This window comes from Callithrix jacchus, chromosome 11 (genome assembly GCF_049354715.1).
Source record: "Callithrix jacchus isolate 240 chromosome 11, calJac240_pri, whole genome shotgun sequence".
Taxonomy (NCBI): Eukaryota; Metazoa; Chordata; class Mammalia; order Primates; family Cebidae; genus Callithrix; species Callithrix jacchus.
The window spans coordinates 19,794,695-19,814,438 of NC_133512.1; the positions used below are offsets into that span (position 1 = coordinate 19,794,695).

A 19,744-nucleotide genomic window follows, 5' to 3' on the forward strand; every position below is an offset into this window, starting at 1 on the left:
GCACATGCCACCATGCCCAGCTAATTTTTTGTATTTTTAGTAGAGACGGGGTTTCACCATGTTGACTAGGATGGTCTAGATCTCTTGACCTCATGATCCACCCGCCTCGGCCTCCCAAAGTGCTGGGATTACAGGCGTGAGCCACTGCGCCCTGCCATGAAAAGCTTTCTACATTTTATATGTTTATATTAAACACATGCATATAATAACATAAAAGCACAGGCTTGCTATATTACAGAGAAGGCATTTACCTTATTATGTACTTACTTTCATTTGATGTTATTTAGTTTTTACTTGTAATACTTATATTAAAATTGCATATCAAATTTTAAAAGCATAATCAAATGAAAAAATACACATTTTAAAATAAAAATGAGTTGTGGCACAAATAAATTATTTCTGGAAAAAATAGAAATGAGAAAATAACTGCAATTACCGGGGATATTTGAAAAATCACAATGAAATATGTATAGCATTGTGCCAAAAGTTTTAGAAATCGGAGCAAAATGAATCATTCTATAACTTGACTCCAAAGAGGCAATTTGAGTAGACTACTAATTAGAGAAAAATAGAGACATTAGCCAAAGAGATTTTTCCTAGAAAATTGTGTTAAACTCATAGTTTTCCAAGTAAATTTCCAAGAAATAAATCATTTTTAGCTATAGTTTGTCAAAAAACGAACAAGAAAAATGCTATCACCTTAGGCTTCATAACTCATGTGTGAAGCTACCACGGCTGTAGCTGAAAAGCAGAGGAAGGTCCTAAGTAGAGAATTTTGAGCCGTTCTCACATTAAATAGATGTAAATATGCTCCAAAGGGCTCTGGTCACTTATGCTGAAAAGACAGAGGACTATAACCCACCATACTGTATACGTTCTATTCCATAACACTTAGACTAATAGGTCATAACTAAAGTGAAAGCAAGAAGGGGAATTTCCAGATGATTGAAAAATATGGGGGATCCATAGCAGTTGTGTAGTTGAGGCCAAATTACTCTAATTGGTTGAAGATCCTGTACACATGAACACACACACACGTGCGTGCATGTGTGGCTATGTGTATATATATACCTAGACACACCACATATGTGCGCGTGTGCACGCGTGCGCACACACACACACACACACACACATTATGTAATTAGTAGGACAGATGGAGATATAGGTCCCTTCCTGGGCACTAGAAATCATGATCTTGGCCTAGGTCTTAGAATAAGGAAGCTGTTATTTTATCTTGGATGGAAAGAAATCAGAAAAATTCAGCTCACTGATGTTGTGGCAGGATGTGAGCTGTTGTCCGTAGTCAAAGATGAAAGCAGAATTCCTAGCAGGAGAGAATCAGAATCCAGTACTGTACGTAGGCCTGTGCACTAAACAGAAGGTTTTTATACCACAGCAACCTCAGCATCGGCAGGAACTGGTCAGCCTGCAGGACAGAGATGGAAGCAACCATGAGGAAGCACGGGGAAGACTCAACGCCCGGGGCTTGAGTGGGGCTTCCTAGGAGAAGCTGCAAGGAAGGATCAGAGACAAATGATCAGAGCCACCTCCAGGAGTAGCTGCACATTTAGACAAAGACCAAGAAAATTCCCAGTCCCAGCAAATGGGAACTTCACAAACCAGAACAATCTGAAAGATTTTTTTCCTATACCTTTGCCTAAACACCTCAGAGAAAACATGAAACTATGAAACAACGATACATAAAGTTGAATCCTATAAATTAAAGTCATATTGTCATTTATTTTAAAATCTCTTGTGGACATTAAATAGCAGCACTGTTTTTTCAGTAACTTACAGTACTTCGCAATTCCTTGAAAATACAGCACTGTCAACTGAAAGTCGTTTTTGTTTATTGGTTGATTCCTCATAAATGCATATGGTGGCATGAGGGGCTAACGGGACCCTCAGGGTTCCCTTTTTCATTCTCAGAATTCCTTATGATATGTAAGTCATATGCATTGCCCAATACTGTTTATAAGAAATGTCATATATTTCTGAAATCAAAGTGAGTGCGGCTTTAAGTGAGAAGTCCAACTTTTCTTCTTCAGAGGGTGTGAAAATGCTGACTATGAGAGTTGGGTGGGGAGCCCTCCTACTATAAAGTTCTAAAAGAAATGACCCTGCCTCATGATGTGGATGTTTCTCAGCTTTTCCTTAGCTATCCAATGATGTTACCGACAGTTTTGGCCCTCTTTACCCATGGAAGCAAGATGGGATTCTCTTGCTCAGCCGTGGGACTGTGGAGCTGGGGAGGGAAGCATCATGACATTTGCCCCAGGAAGTCCCTTGGGCATCCCGTGCCTGACCCTGCTCCTGTGGGGTCAGCGGTGCCTATGTCTCTGTCCGGTGACAACAGCATTGTCCTCACCTACTGCCCCTCCCACTGCCTTCCCTGTATGCTCATCCCTGCCTTCCTCACTTTTATTTCACAGATGAAATGACCATGGGGAATTACTTGTCAGTTCAGCTTCAGGGATACCTTCAGACTGTGGATTTAGGCAAAGAGCATCCTTAGAAATGCAATAGCTAGCTTCCCATTTCTGAAATATGAATAACATACTTCTTCCAAAAGGAGAAAAGCTATCTGTTTGATTAGTCATACTTGCTACATTAAATTTTCAACAGTTCCTCTTAAAAGAAATCTCTGCAATGAAAATGAAAATCTTGTGAGCTATAGGAGAAATATCCCCAAATGTATTATTTTCCTAGCCTGGTTAAAATAGTTGATAAATGGTTATTTTAAAAATTTTCACACACACACACACACACCATGAATTTCATGGCAGTTGATATGTTCAATAATAACAGTACTGGGTATAAAGTATTGAATAATGCAGTATGCTAGAATTACTTTCATTTTCTGAATGATAAATCCAATCTAATTAAATCTGATTTTTGAATGCTGTGGACTTCAAATGAGTTTTTAAAAATATCTTTCAACTGCTTACCAGCCTTATTTAGTATGCCATATTTTGAATGCTTTGTTCTTAAAGAATATCAAATATATTTTCCAAAGCATTTGCAGAAAAGAAGAAACCCTTTTTCTCTACAAATCACTGTAAGCAAAGATCATTTTTCAAGCTAATGAAGTCTTAGTATTTTCCAAATAATGCTTAGGGAAACATCAAAGGAAAGAAGAGTAAACACCATTCCATGTGTAGACATTATGGAATGTAAACATTTTTCACTAGATTTTCATAAAGATAGCAGCTATACATGAATTTACACTACCCAGCTTAAAATCCCATTATACAAAGGATCCATCACGTTGTACTCATTGTAATTTCAAGGAAGCCCAGACAGATACTAATAGATTATGTTGCTGAGAATGATAGATTCCCCAAAACACTTGTTGTTAACTAAACAAAAGGTAGGTTATATAGAGAGTCACTGTATAACCTTATCATCTATCAACATCCTCTAAGATTATATTTATTAGGCCATGATGAAATCACTGCTCATCAAGACCACATACTCTGTAGAAATTTAGGGTCAGGGTCATGAACAAAGTTAATGAAAATAGTCACAGTGACTTGGGATGTTCTCACTGTGGAATAACTCAGATGGAATGATGTATCACAAGACTCATTAATTATATCAGAAACTAAAAATATGTAACTTTCAAATTACAATTTCATGTTGTCTCTAAAATGTATGTGTTTGGAATAGCATAATGTTTCATTTTCAAAGGACTTCATGAGCATAGCACAGTGTTTAGGTTTGGAGCCAAAAAGCCTGTTTCAGTCTTTCCTTGTCATTTATTAGGAGAATAGACTTAATTTGATCACAATGATAACAGTTACTATCTATTTTGCATATAGGTTGTGTGAGGTTATGTTTGAATGTAACACAATAGGCACGCTATAGACATATTTTACGAAGGGCTGTCCACAACTCCATCTGACAATATTATTCCCACTGCATAGAAGAGGAAATTGAAGTTGGGAAAGCTGAGGAAGACAACTCTTCAAGAAGGCAGCAAAACAAACAATTCCATAAAAAAGTGGGAGAAGGATGTGAACAGACCTCAAAAGAAGACATTTATGCAGCCAAAAAACATGAATAAAAATCTCATCCTCATTGGTCATTAGAGAAATGCAATCAATACCACAGTAAGATACCATCTCATGCCAATTAGAAATACTGTCATTAAAAGGTCAGGAAACAACAGATGCTGGAGAGGATGTGGAGATAAGAACGCTTTTACACAGTTGGTGGGAGTGTAAATTAGTTCAACCATTGTGGAAGACAGTGGCAATTCCTCAAGGATCTAGAACGAGAAATAGCATTTGACCCAGCAATCCCATTCTGGGTATATGCCCAAAGGATTATAAATCATTCTATTATAAAGACACATGCGGCCGGGCGCTGTGGCTCAAGCCTGTAATCCCAGCACTTTGGGAGGCCAAGGCGGGTGGATCACGAGGTCAGCAGATCGGGACCATCCTGGTCAACATGGTGAAACCCCGTCTCTACTAAAAATACAAAAAATTAGCTGGGCATGGTGGCGCGTGCCTGTAATCCCAGCTACTCAGGAGGCTGAGGCAGGAGAATTGCCTGAACCCAGGAGGCGGAGGTTGTGGTAAGCCGAGATCACACCATTGCACTCCAGCCTGGGTAACAAGAGCGAAACTCCGTCTCAAAAAAAAAAAAAAAAAAAAACCACACATGCACACATATGTGTATTGAGGCACTTTTCACAATGGCAAAGACTTGAAACCAATGAAAATGCCCATCAATGATAGACTAAAGAAAGAATATATGGCACATATACACCATGGAATATGATGCAGCCATAAACGGATGAGTTCATGTCCTTTGCAGGGGCCTGGATGAAGCTGGAAACCATCATACTCTGCAAACTAACACAAGAACAGAAAACCAAACACCGCATGTTCTCACTCATAAGCGGGAGCTGAACAATGAGAAGACATGGACACAGGGAAGGGAATATCACACACTGGGCCTGTGGCGGGGTGGGAACATTGGGGAGGGAGAACATTAAGAGAAATACCTAATGTAGATGATGGGTTGATGGGTGCAGCAAATCACCATGGCATGCGTATACCTATGTAACCAACATGCATGTCCTACACATGTATCTTAGCATTTAAAGTATAATAATATTAAAATAAAATATAAAAAAAGAAGGGAGTGCATCATCTCTCAGGTATTGTCTGAGGCTCCATTCATTATCTGTAAAACAGAAATGGTGGTACCTCTCTCAAAAAATTGGTAAGAGAATAAATGAGATCATATATGTGAGGGTACATTATAAGTAGGGTGATACAAATATTAGCTTTCATATGATAGAGACCATATTTGTAAAATTATAATGCTCAAGATAAATCTGAAAATAAGACTTAATTGCTTTATTAGTTAGTCAATGAATTGGAAGGAAGCCTAGTACAATAAAGTGATGCTGAGCATTGGATTCCCCCGCATGGGGTTTCCATCTCTGCTCTCATGTTCACTGAGGCACAGGAAATCCTCCAGCAGGTATACAGTAGCTACATCAAGGGGCCAGCGAGAATCTAGAAAAAAGTTTGAACTTTGAGATCTAAAACAAAAAACAAACCACATGGATTAAAGGAAAGGGATATTCATGATTAACTTAAACAGGCAGACTAGCCCCTCAGCTGAGCAATGCAAGAATGACTATTAATAAACATGAAGGAAGATAAATTCTTCAGAAGGGACTGGCTCCATTGTAAAGGCACAGCAAGTGCCTTGAGTACTGAGATGAAGGTGGTCACCGGAATTCGAATTCTGGTCCGGACTACATAATATTGAGTGGTGATGCATAGCACAGCACTAGTTGCTAAAGCCTGCATTCCTTTTGCTTTTAAGTTTTCTGTGGTATCACATGTCAAATAGTGATGAATACCTTGGGCCTTGGGGTGAGATATGGTGGGTGGGAATTTCAGTTCAGACTCACACTAGCTGCCTGGGCCTTGGGTACTTAGCATACCTATTCCTCATTTGCAAACTGGGGATAATAGCAGAAGTCATAGAGTCCTCATAAGTTATAACTTGGGATAATAACTTCAGTAATAGTGTCCTCATGGGGCTGTTTAAATATTTAAGGAGAGAACTTACTTAAGGCATAGCTAACTCCAGGATATGCAGAAAAAGAGTTTCATAAGTGGGTGTCGCTTTCTCACACAACAAAACAGTATCAAGAAGGTTTTTCAAGTTTAACTAGGCTTCTTGTGGGCATTTGCCTGCAGAAAGAGAATGTGATGACATATAGATATTTATATTCCTTAATGAAAATTACTGAACTGCAAGAAAACTCAAGTATTTTCATTTTACAAATCAGGAGAAGAAACCTTAAAGTTGATTAGAATGAAATCTGCAAAGTAAACACATTGATCATCTCCTTTTATGGTTTTTTTTTGTGACTTCTACAAATGATTTCAGTGTTTAAATGATAGCAAATATACATGTACATACTCCTGACGTTACATAAAGCAGTCATCCAATAGATGATATAAATAAATATCAGTACAATAAAGTGTGTCTTTAAACAGTATCCTACCTCTAACTTTATCATTTACTTGATTCCTGGGTAGAAATTCCTGTGCTCTCTACATGTAAGACAGCCTCCTTAGGTAAGGTATCTATAGTTAGGTACAAGCACAGATTAGGTAACCCTGCATCTCTATTGCTGAAAAGTTGCTCATAGAGTTCTTGTCCGTACAGAGCTGTTTTCTTCTTTCTGCATCCTGTTCTAACCAAGGCAGTGGCACAATTGCTACTTTGTAGAATGGAGACATTACCCCTGACTTGCAATTCAGAAACAGTTCTCTATAACCTTGTTTGAAATTTTAACCTGAAGAGATGTAACTACCTTGATGATCAAATAGTCAGCAAGACCAATAGTGTAATGCAATTATTACAGATCTTTTCCCTAACTAAAATTACTTTGTATTTTTGGCAAATGTAATTCCAGAATTCCTTCAGAAGGGATAGCTGACTGGTTCTGGGGTGTGCTTGTATGAGAGAGAGAGGTGGATTTTGTGTTGTCCACCATTACTATTTCAAAAGACTCACAATTTTGGGTCTCTGTAACTCATCATACTGGAAAATAGGGTAACTTATAAAATATGATTCACATTTCTGCATTCATTTCCTTATTTGTCAAATGACAGGTTAGGGGCTAAGAATTAAGATTTTGGCAAATAATCTTATTATTCTCTGACTTACCACAAATAAATGGAGATTTGGCTATACCTCCCAATATTGCCAGTTCCATGATTGCAAATCCGTCATCTACTTAGCCTGTCTAAAAACAGTGGCACTCATCTAGCCTGCTCGCTTGGGAAGAATCATTAAAATTAGTGAGGAAGACCACAGTATTTTTTCACTTTAATTACACATCCTCTTCATCATAGAGAATGTTCAAGAAAATATCTGCATTGTACAGTTATGGAGACAGTTAGGTTTGGCACAAATATTTTAATTAGATTTTAACCTTCACTTTTTCTATGGCATATGCTTTAATACTAGTAGCTCTGGAATATTTTTCCTGGGAGAAATACTGTAAAAAGTTTGCATTTGTACCAAACCTCTTCTCTAAAACTGTTACTCCCTGTAGGAAAGGAGATTACTTAGATCTAATTGTTAATTTTTATTTTCTGACAAGAATTTGATTCATTAATATCAATAATAAAGATCGGGTGAAGAAAAATGCATAATTCTGCAAGGCTTTATTTTCTTGGTCTCAACATCAAGTTTCTGTCAAATGTCACTTAATTTTTCTCAAAGTAACTGTTGGTGATTGGGTAGTGAATTTCTAAATTAATCACAAATAGTCTGGTTCATGCATTTAATTTCCATTTCTCTAAGAACTAGTGGCAGTGATCATTTTTGCATTTATTCAACCTTTTGAAATTCACTTTGTGAAGTGAATTTTCAAGTCCCTTTCCTGTGTGTGTGTTTTTGTTAATTTGGTCATGCGCATCTAAAAGACTATTTGGAGGATTCCTTTGTGTTGCCTAGCTGTGAGTCCTTTTGTCAGGTATGCATTATGAATACCTCCTTTCAGTCTATGGTTTATAGATTTTCTTTCATTCTTTCTTATTTCATGAACAAAAGTCTGATTTTTAATTCACTGCAATATATAGCTTTTACAATTGTTTTGTATTCTGTTAAAAATCATAGCCTCTCTGAATTCTTGGAAGCATTTTTCTATCTTTTTTTTTTTCCTGGCTTGAATGTTTTGGATACGTGATTTATCTCAAATTAATTATTTTTCTTGCATAAAATTAAGGTAATTGTTCACCTTTCATATAGATATTCAATTGACCCAGCACCATTTATTGAAAAGGCTATACTTCTCTCACTAAAATGCAGCAAATTTGTTGTCTTATATCAGGTCATCTGACATTTGTGAGTTCATTTCTGAATTCTTTATTCTATACCATTGGCCTCTTCATTTATTTTATTGTATTTTTTTTTTGCATCAGTATAAAAAAACTGCTTAAGCATTACAGTAATTGGTGATACATGAGAGATAAAGTCTTTAGGCTTTGTTTTCTTCCTTGGTATTGCTTTACCTAAAGTAGGTCATTGCATTTTCATATATATTTAAGAATCAGGTCATCAGTTTACAAACATAAACCTGCTGAGATTTTCTGGGAGTTGTACTGAATCCATAGATCAGTTTGAGGATAAATTGCATTTTAGTACTGAGTTTTTATTCCATGAACATAAATGCATTCCTTCATTTATTTAGGTTTTTTATTTCTCTACATGATGTTTTGTAGTTTGCAGTGTAGAGGTCTTATAAATTCTCTATTAGATTTATTCCTAAGTAGCTGCATTTTTATACTACTGTAAATAGCATTTTTAAATACATTGTTTTCAGTTGTTTGCTGCTAACATACAAGAATACAATTTATTGTAGTAATTGAATCTGTATTCAGCAAACTTGGAAAACCACTTACTTTGTGTACTAGTTTGTAGTTTTGTGCAGTTTTATTTTCTACATATACGGCATGATCAGCTGTGAAAAATATCTGCTGTATTTGCACTTCAATTTTATAGTTTTTTCTTGCCTCACTGAATCTGCTAGAACATCCAAAGCAACGTTTAGATACAGATGATAGTGTACATCTTTTCTTATTCAGGGGAAACATATTCACTACTTAGCTATTTTGTATAACTTAACCTCTAGAAACTTCTGTTTAAATGGCATTTACCATATTTAGAAAGTGACTATATATTCATAGTTTGTGAAGAGTTTTTAAATTGTTTGAGAAATGTTATCATATGATATTTTTCTGCACATGTTGAGTTAAATGTATTTGTTTTGCGTTTTTTTTTTTTTTTTTTTTTTTTAATGCAGTTTTGCGCTGTGGCCCAGGCTGGAGTACAGTGGCATGATCTCGACTCACTGCAACCTCTGCCTTCCAGGTTTAAGTGATTCTCCAATCTCAGCCTCCCAAGCAGCTGTGACAACAGGCAACTGCCACCATGCCTGGCTAATTTTTTGTATTTTTAGTAGAGACCGGGTTTCACCATGTTGGCCAGGATGGTCTCGATCTCCTAAACTTGTGATCTGTCTGCCTCTGCCTCCCAAAGTGATGGGATTACAGGCATGAGCCACCGTGCCTGGTCTGTTTTGTTTTATTTGTTTATAGTTTTTATATGTTGGAACAATCTTGCAATCTTGCATTTCTGGGGTGTAATACTAAACTATCATAATATATTTTACTTTTTATATATTTCTTGATTCAATATATAGCTTTTTAGATTTTTTTTCTTCCAAATTAAGAGATACTGGTCCATAACTTTCCTGTATTATGATGTTCTTGTCAGGTTTTATAATTAATATGGCCTTAGAAATGAATCAGGAAATAGTTCTTCATCATTTCTTTACTATTACTACTTTTATTTTTAATTGACACATAATATTTGTACATATTTCTGGGGTCGCCTTAGTATTTCTATTCTATGGCAGAATTTTCATCAGATTTTTGTTAGTTTTTCTTACATGTTTGTGAAAATTCAGCAAAGAAGCCACTAGGCCTGGATTTTGTTTTGTGAGAATATTTATTACATATTCAATTTCTTTAAGATTCTCTAATTCATCACATATCAATTTTAGGAAATTGTGTTTTTCAAGAAATGTTTTAAGTTCATCTAAAGTTTAAGTTTATCATAAAGTTGTTGATAGTATTATCTTATTGTCTTTTCTAACAGCTTTAGTATTTGCAGTGATTTTCTAGTTTTTACTGATATTGGTAATTAGAATTTTTCTCTAGGTAAACAGTAATTTTTTCTCTAGGTAATTGGTAAATAGAACTTTTTGGTAGGGGATTCGCAATTTGATTCATCTTTCAAAGAGCAAAACTATTTTATTGTTAGAATATTTTAAATTGTGTCTCTTTTCTATTTGTTTTATTTTATTGTTTTGATTTATTGTCACTGAGTTTCTATTTTTATTTGTTTCTGTGTTCTTAGAGCTCAATTTACTGTTCCTTTATTAGCTTCCTTAGATGGAATCTGAATTATTTATTTTTATTTTTTCTTTTATCTAACACATGCCCTTAAAAACAATTATTTATTTCTCTAAGGACTGCCTCAATGAATTCATGAATTTTCATATGTCTTATTTTCATTTTTACTCAGCAGAGATATTACCTATCAATTGTGACATTCTAACATTCTAACTGATATAAGAAGTGTAGAGGTTACTAAGAAGTTTATGTATGTATATATTATTATCATTTTGTGTTTTTCCAGACAATGCCCTACTGTGTTGCCCAAGCTGGAGTACAGTGGTGTGATCACAGCTCACTGCAGCCTCAACCTCCAAAGATCAAGCAATTCTCCTGCCTCAGCCTCCCAGGTAACTGGGACCACAGGCATCCACGAACAAGCCTGGCTAATTTTTAATTCTTTGTAGACATGGGATCTCACGATGTTGTCCAGGCTGGTCTTGAACTCCTGGATGCAAGCAATCATCTTGCCTTGGCCTCTCAAAGTCCTGGGATTATAGGCATGAGCCACTACACCCAGTCAAGAAGTATATATGTCAGTCTGCATACAGTTAGAAAATTTTGGTTACTGTTTTTGGACATGAATTTTCATAGAGGTCAGAAATACACACTTTATGATTTTAAACGTTTTAAATTAACTGAAGCTTGCTTTCTTGCCCAGAATAACACACTGTTAAATTTTTCCTGTGCATTAAAAAAAAAAGCATGTATTTTGTTCTGGAGGTATGGTTTTTCCTATTTATTTTAGCAATAGAGTCAAGTTGTTAAAGCATGTTAAGGCATGTTGTTCAAAATTATTCAAGTCTGTATTCTTACAAATTTTTTCTTCTCTTTTTGTCAGTTATGGTGGCAAATGTGTCTATTTCTTCTTTGAGTATGTAACCTTTGATTTGTATGTTAAAGTTATGTTTGTGGTATTAGATGTATAAAAGTTTAGGATTAGCCTATCTTTCTGTTGTTAGATTGATAATTAATCATTATGAAATATCTCTCTTTAATTATGGTAATGAGTTTCCCTAAAGTCTACTTTGGGAGAATATGTTCATGGCATATGTCTCTACCGTCTCTTTATTTTCAACATATATGACCAATTCCTTGTATTTGGAGTGAGTTTTGTATGCAGATTGACAGCTAAAAATTTTTAAAATTCTAGTATGAGAATCTTGGTCTTTAACTCTTAGATTTATGTGTATTTCATGCAATTACTAGCATAGTTGTGTATAAATCTACCATCTGACTTCTTTAACAGTATAACATCTATTTTCTTGCTTACATTATTACTTAAATCTTTATAAATATTTTTGATTACATTTCCTTATATATACCATCCTATATATCAAAACCTATTTCTGTATTTTACTCCACCTACAAATTCATGATGACTGTTTTGTATGTCAAATTTAGAGCTAAAAGCAGCATCATTAATTATTGTTGCAATTTTCTCCTGAAATCATAATTAAAACACCCCATATATACTTCAGCTGACTGATGGAATTACAATGTATGCAGTCACAAGAGCATTTTAACTGCAAGTTTCATATAAAATGCTCTGCTGTATTTGGCAATAAAAGCTACATTTGGTCTCTACTGCTTCCAAAGAATGCACTTCATTTTTCCTAGTGGCAGCTGGCCTTAAATGCTGAAAGCAGAGGCAAGCAGGCTGAACACATATAGAGCTTCAGAAGCTCTAAGGAAAAAGTTAATGTAAAAAACTGTGTGCTTCCTTTACAGACTTTTCAACTTCAGATATATGCAAAGGATGATTAATTCTGAAGTATAACAGGGAACAGCAGTGACGTCCCAGACACATCCTTTATGAACTCCTATCTGAAGGGCCAGGCACAAAGAGAAAGAGAAAAAAAGATTTTTGTCCTGTGGGAAATTTTACTGGGGCTTAAAGTAAGGCAAGTACCTTATATGAATAAGGTACAAAGTTCTATAGAAGTCTGCCTAATCTTACCTTTTTTTTTTTACTATGGAACAAAAAATCTAATTGACTTTCTAAATAATTTTTCATACATATGCCATTTTTAATGCTTTCCTCCATAATCCCTATAAGGCAAAAATTAGATTAAAAATAAATCTTTGGATGTTGAACTTTTCCTCAAAATTTACCCAAATAATTTAAAAAAACATTATCCAAATCCCAATATCAAGAGATAAACACGGTTAATGAATTGGGAATTAACAGTGCCTATATATACACACACACAAACATATTTATGGTCATACATATATATACACACACACAAACACATTTATGATCATACATATATATACACACACACATATATGTATAGTTATGACTAGCTAGCATTAATTAAACAATACATGCTATGAATTATACTCAGAATTTGAGTTATCTTATTTACTCCCTAAAGTAGTAGTTATTATGAAGCAGTAGTTATTTTCAACTCTATTTGATATAAGACAAAACAAAGAGAATTTTAATAACTTGTCCAAGTCATGCAGGGATTAGATAAAGAACTGGAATTTGAAAAAAGCAAGAAACCCTGCAAAAGAAATATTGAATTTCCTTCATTGTCTTCTGTCTCTTTTTCTCCATCCGTTTAATTAGATCACTCAGTTTCTATATTTTCATGACTTTTTTGTCTCATTTCTTATTTTATCTGGTTAAAGAATCTGTATGTTTGTGTTTAACATATGTTTATATCTATGGTAATATTCTTTGTAATTGTCTACTTATGTTTTATCAGTGTTTCAGTTTTTAACTGACACTGTAATTTTGTTTTTACTATTTGAATGTTCTTTTAGAGTAAGTAGCTGATTTGACCCACTCTCAGATTAGCCCTCTGACATTTGCTGTCATAGGCAATATGTTTTGTGTTACTTCTCTGATCCTAGGCAGTTTTGTTTCATTCTTTATAAATGTTCTCATATTCTCATTTAAACATTAATGATATGGGAGTTATAGTTAGCAAAGGTAGCAATTATTTTTAGAAAACATAATTTACTCAGTTTGGCCATGGTCTGTATTAAGAAAATACCTTCCAGACTATGTGTAGACTGATTCATGATGTCATTTTCATCACAAATTAGTTATGACTTATGAATGAATTGTGAATCACCTATTTTCTGTCTATCTGTTGATCTACCTGCCTCCCTGTCCTCTATTTCCCTTTCCCATGTGACCCTCTGGTCATCCAGCCTTCCACACTGCAGCCAACATGCTCTGTGTGCTGTCTACCCATCTGACTCCTTCAGCTGTTCTCCCTGCTCTCTCTTGCTGTGGTGTCACAATTTGTAAGGAACAAGAAGTGTGTGTACTTTTACCAGTCATTTAAATACACTGACTCTTTCATGTTATGAACTACTGGCAAAATAAGCTCAACATAATATTAGCTGGAGAATATCCAAAGTAGAAGAAATAAGCTGTGCTATAGAGGCTGTGCTACAAAAAGACTGGGAAATGTATTAGAAAATTAAAACTCAGAAAAAGGATTCTTCATAGTTTAGTGAGACTATTGTAGAAACTACTTTTGAGATAGAGAAAGCAAGTTATAATTATTAAATAAGAGGTATCATGCATTTAATTGCCACAGTGGAATTGCTGAAAGTGTTTTGTTTGTGGAGGGGAGGAAAGCTTCCCAAAGGAGCTGGCATCTGAATTGGATTTGGAAAGATGAGTCCACTTTCTCTAGAGACTTGGTCTGATGGCATAACTTTGAATATGCCAGGTGCTAACTTAATTTATATACATTTCTAACTAGGCCTGTATCAATTCAGCTATTTATTTAATTCTTAACAAAACAGATCATCGAACTTCAATCCAGATGAGTGAATTGTTGTCCAAATTGATGCTTAACCTTCCAAAATATCAGGTCATTGCCAGTTGATTGCATAGTTATAATATTACGATGATTAAAGAATCCTATTTTTGTTATCATAAAAATCACACCAGGTTGACATTTTCTTCGTTGCATTGCCCAGTTATTTTTTTGTGAAGAGGTTTATGCTTCTTTATGAGGTTGTTTATGTTTTATCAAGCTCTGCCCACTGTGACTTTCCCTTCACTCCCTTTCATTTTGCAAGAAGAGCTTAAACCATCTGGCTCTGAGAGAGGGTGCATTGCGATACCTTCCCAGTGAGTGCTTCTGACTAATAAAGAGTCATCTACAAGACATTTTAAAAGCTTGTATTTGGCATCATAAATGCACATATAAGTGAATTTCTGTTCTTTACACTAACATTTTGCAAGAACCTGGCTTGTTGAAACATGCCATTGGGAAAAACAATCTGTTTTGCTAATACTTTAAGCTCTTTAGAGGGTAACTTCTGTGCTTTATATGCATGGTTTACTTTATATCTTATCATAGGGGAAGCAAAGAGAAAATCTGTTCCTATGTGTCGTTATAAACACAGTCGTAAAGGAACTGACAGTTGACCTATTTTCTACTAACTTTTACACACACACACACACACGCACACACACACAGGCTATCTTAGAATAAATTGAGATGGATGCTTTCTTAAGAATCACCATAAAAGTGTGGTTAAAATTAAAATATTTATTTCAATGTGACAATTATCTTTTCCTTGGCATTTTCCTTTTGTTTCTTTAATTGTGTGATTTCATAACTATAATTTAGTTTTACTATTCTGATTTCCTACCTATTTTTTTTCTGAATGAAAATGTTATAGGACCACGTTGCAAGGGATAATTACTCTTGATTGCACAGGAAAGAGTTCCATTCACTGTTCATGTATGTTGAACAATTTCACAGTAAATGTTTATAAGAATCATTGCCCATATCTATTAAATGAGAGACTGTCTTATTTGGTAAAGAAGAAGGTTGTTCTTATTTTATAATTATTTTCAATAACTGCATTCATGAAAGGAAGTAAATAATAGGTAACCTTGAATCTTTCATATCTTTCCTATTCCAAAGATTTCAAGTGCAGAATCAAAGACATATAGCCACAATAAAATGTAAAATCACAAACCTTCAGAATGAGAAGGAATTTCAAGGAAAACGCCTTCCCTTTCTCCGCCTCTCTGAATACAGAGCTCTGAAGCTTCTGTGTGTCTGGTGAGCACATGGTACAGAATTGCAAGTTTCAGGAGCCCTGATTAACTTCCCATAGAGGCTGGCTGTGTTAGACTTTTTCTAAGGCCAAGAGCTTAATTTTGTTCTATCCCATTTCATTCTTATAACAATCTGGATAGTTGCTTATTATAACCTCCTGTTTGGAGATATGGAAATGAAGAAAATGAAGACCTGGGGTACTTTTTAAAAGCGATGCTATTAATAAGGAATGAAATGTGAAGTTGTGTGGTTGCCTGGAGTTCTGTTTCTTTCACCAATATCAACACATACAAATAAATGAACTCCTGCATGCGCTCATATTCTAGGTATTAATACTGTATCACCAATTATACAAAGCAAGCTTAACATAGCCACTTTTCTTTGTCCATAATTTTTTCAATGATAAATTTTTCTCGGTGGTGAAAGGCTCAGCTGGAAAATTCTTGCTTGGGATCTCTCACGTAATTGTAGTCAGATGTTGGCTGGGGCTACAGCAATCTGAAAGCTCAAGTGGGCTGACCCACAGTGGCTTGTTGATCCGGTATCCAGCTGCCTGGCAGACTGAAGCTCAGCCAGGAGTCTGCGTCAAACAGGAGAGGTTTCTAACAGACTCACAAGCACAGCAGCAATGTCAGAGTTGCTGGACTTGCTTCATGTGAACCGGATCCTTTCAGAGACAACATCCCCAGAGTTACAGGAAGAAGATGTAGGGCATTTTATCAGTTATCCTCATAATCACAGAGCGTCATTTTTGTCACTCTCAATTAATCAAAGAAGTCACATGCCTACCCAGAGTCAAGGATAGGGGACACAGATTGCATAACCTAATGAAAGAACCTTCAAAATTCACTTTTATATTGCACAGCATAGGATCGTGTGTTGAATTCATTCACGTCAATACTTTGTCCAGTCATCAATATGTACAAGAGCCTATTACTCTCCAAGGAGAGCTGAAGTTATATTGTTTTTTTTCAGTTCTCTAAGTTTATGTGCAAATCTAACCTATGGTTCAAGATTATGTACATTACTAGGTAAATTAAATTTGTATGATATACCTATAACTATACATATCATGTTAAACTAATGACAAATCCCTTGGAGCAGACTCCATATTACTGATCATACACCAAAAGGCCTGTCACTAGCAAGGCAAATGGTAACAGGGCATTAACATATGTGGGTTCACATGGCATTCATGTGTTCTTTCCTTTGGAGTACTTCATACTAGGTCGTGCATCATAGTAATGTTCTTCATTTTTCTTATTACATGAAGCATTTATACCTTTCAAATGCAGCTTTATTTGGATGGAATTAGTAAAGTATTGCGACTTGACTTTCACCTTCATTAACTGTTTGGCCATGGTGTGGAACTAATAGCTTGATATATAAATATCTGTAATTTGTATCAGTCCTATTTTTGTCCCCATTTTTAGAAAATAATACTTTATATAAGCTAAAACTAATATTAAGTGCTATCAGGGAGACTCAAATCCATCCTTGTTCACTTTCTGGTTCGAAAAAATACTGTCAAAAAGCATAAATCAGAACTTTATGAATAAATATTTACTTTTAATAAAGCGAAGCAAACACATTTTTCTCTATTAAATCCTCTGGGAAAGCACTTGTAGAAAAGCAGCAGCCAGCTGCCTCCTTCCCTCTGTGGTGCATCACGCAGCAGCAAGTCCTTCAGTTCCATTTTCATTCTTCTAACAGTTGCTTGTGCAGCTCTCTACTTCATTCAAACCATTTCCACTGGAAGGAACATTTCTCTTCCTTCACCTTTTGTGGGATTTCTTTAAGCAGTGCACATGACCCTGTTTCCAGGCCATCATTTTCCATGGTGTGTGTTTGCATCCCCATCTTTCAGAGGGCTACTGTTGTGCCCAGCTTGTCTTCCAATCTCCTACATGAACTTTCCTTGCCAGGCTGTGATGATACATTTTCCCTTGCACCATAACCAGGCCTGGACTCATTTACTCTCTAGAGACCATGTTGATCATGTCCAATTCTGAACTGAGTAGGGTACTGGAAGTTTTTTTTTGTTTATATTTTTTTACTTTTATTGTTTCTGCTTTATTAATTGTTTTTAGCCTAAATAATAGGAGCATATTTTCGTTATTTATTAAAATTAGTAATATTTGTATCAGTGTATATCAATCGTATAATAATTATAATAGTTTGGTCGGGTGTAGTGGCTCACGCCTGTAATCACAGCACTTTGGGAGGCCAAGGCAGGTGGATCACCTGAGGCTGGGAATTAGATACCAGCCTGACCAACATGGAGAAACCCCATCACATCTCTACTAAAAATGCAAAAAATTAGTCAGGCATGGTGGCAGGCACCTGTAATCCCAGCTACTTGGGAGGCCGAGGCAGGAGAATCACTTTAACCTGGGAGGTGGAGGTTGCGGTGAGCCGAGATTGCACCATTTTATTCCAGCCTGGGCAACAAGAGCAAAACTCCATCCCCCCCATAAAAAAATTATAGTAATTCAATCCGGAAAAAAAATTAACTTAGATAATTAAAAACTGTTCATTTTCATTTTTAAAATATCGTAATACATTGTTTATTGGACATTTTACCAACCAACATACTTTAACAGAAAAGCCCTGGAGGTTTGTTAGACTCTTTCTGAAGGAAAGAAGTTAGGACATCTGAGACACAGCAGCAACAACAACTAACATTTATGTAGCACTTTACAATTTGCAAAGCGCTTTCAACATACGTTGCCTCAATGGATCCTCACGACAACCCTGTGAGGTAGGCATTTTTGCCATTTTCCAAGTGAGGGTACTGGAAGATTTTTAATATCTGTGAGTGCAAGTCATGGGTCCTGAGCCATCCCAAGGGGAATGACCCTGTCACAACAGAGAAATACAATTTTTTTCTGTTTATATTAATCATTAATCATTGTCCTATGCATCATATTGTACTAAGATTTGTTTTATACTTCTTTTGTATTAGTTTATTTTTGCTATAACAAATTACCAGAAATTTCCTGGCTAAAAGCTACTAAGGTAGTCAATAATTAGAGAAAATTAAAGTAACCTTATTGTACCTTAAGAATTCCATCAAAATGAAGCAGTTGTTGAAAGGCATTGATGTTTCATGAAATAGGAACAATGAAGAACATTACTGTTATCCATAAAACAGTATGAAGTACTCCAAAGGAAAAAACACATGAATACCACTTGAAGCCCTATTACCATTTTCCCCGCGAGCAACAGGCTCTTTGGTCTGTAATATGAATGTTGCTCCAGAGTGGTCTGACGTCAGTTTAACGTGACAGATGTAGATACAGGTACATCAAGCAAGTCTAATTTACCTGGTGATGTACATAATCTTGGAGATTAGGCTATATTTGCATATAAACATAAAATGGAAAAGAAAGCAGCACAAATTTAGTATTTTATAGTTCTGGAGGTCAGATGGTGGCCTCTGGTCTCACTGAGCTGAAATCAAGGTCTTGGTACAGCCGTGCTTCTTCCTGGAGGCTCTCGCGGGCAATTTGTTTCTTGTGTTTACCAGCTTCCACAGGCTGCCACACTGCCTGGCTGATGGCCCGTTTTTCCATCCGCAGAATCAGCGATGCTGCTTCAGCCTCTCACACACGTCATCTCTCTGTCCTTGCTCCTGTCTTCATATCTCCCATTCTGTTTTCCTTGCCTTCCTCTCCCACTTTTAAAACCCACCCAGAAAATTTAAGCTAGGATATTCTCCTTGGTAACATTAGCTGACAAACAATCTTAATTCTCATTTGTCATGTAGCATAAAGTATTCACAGGTTGTGCAGATCTGGGCAGAAACCTGAGGCCATGGCAGGGATCATCAGAGAAGGGGCCCATTATTCTATTGACCACACCTTTGGTTTTGCAAAAATTTCTATTTTTTTTTTCTTTATTTGTTGTTAGAATTTATTATCGATTCACGTTCTTCCAAACTCTACCTCACTTGGTCTGTCAAACCCATTTATTGTTTCTGCCATCATCTTTCTCATGACTCTTGGCTCTTAAAATATAAGTATTCTAATAATAAGAAATGTCCTGTAATGAGAAGTACTGTCTCAGGGAGTAAGGAAACAACAGTCACTCAAACTTTGATTGACTTGGATAAAATAATCACAAGAATCTTATCAAAGCTTACGATTCTTCGATTCTAAGAAGAGTTACATACTGAAATATAAACCC

At 35.8% G+C, this 19,744-nt stretch overlaps 1 long non-coding RNA gene across 1 annotated transcript in view; it reads left to right on the top strand.

Moving 5' to 3' along the window:
• LOC118143625 (uncharacterized) overlaps window positions 1-19,744 on the top strand; it is a 70,607-nt gene that overhangs the window by 30,970 nt on the left and 19,893 nt on the right. The window contains exon 2 of the long non-coding RNA XR_004727866.3: window positions 10,753-10,858. This is a non-coding gene — a long non-coding RNA (uncharacterized LOC118143625). The remainder of the gene's footprint in view (window positions 1-10,752; window positions 10,859-19,744) is intronic.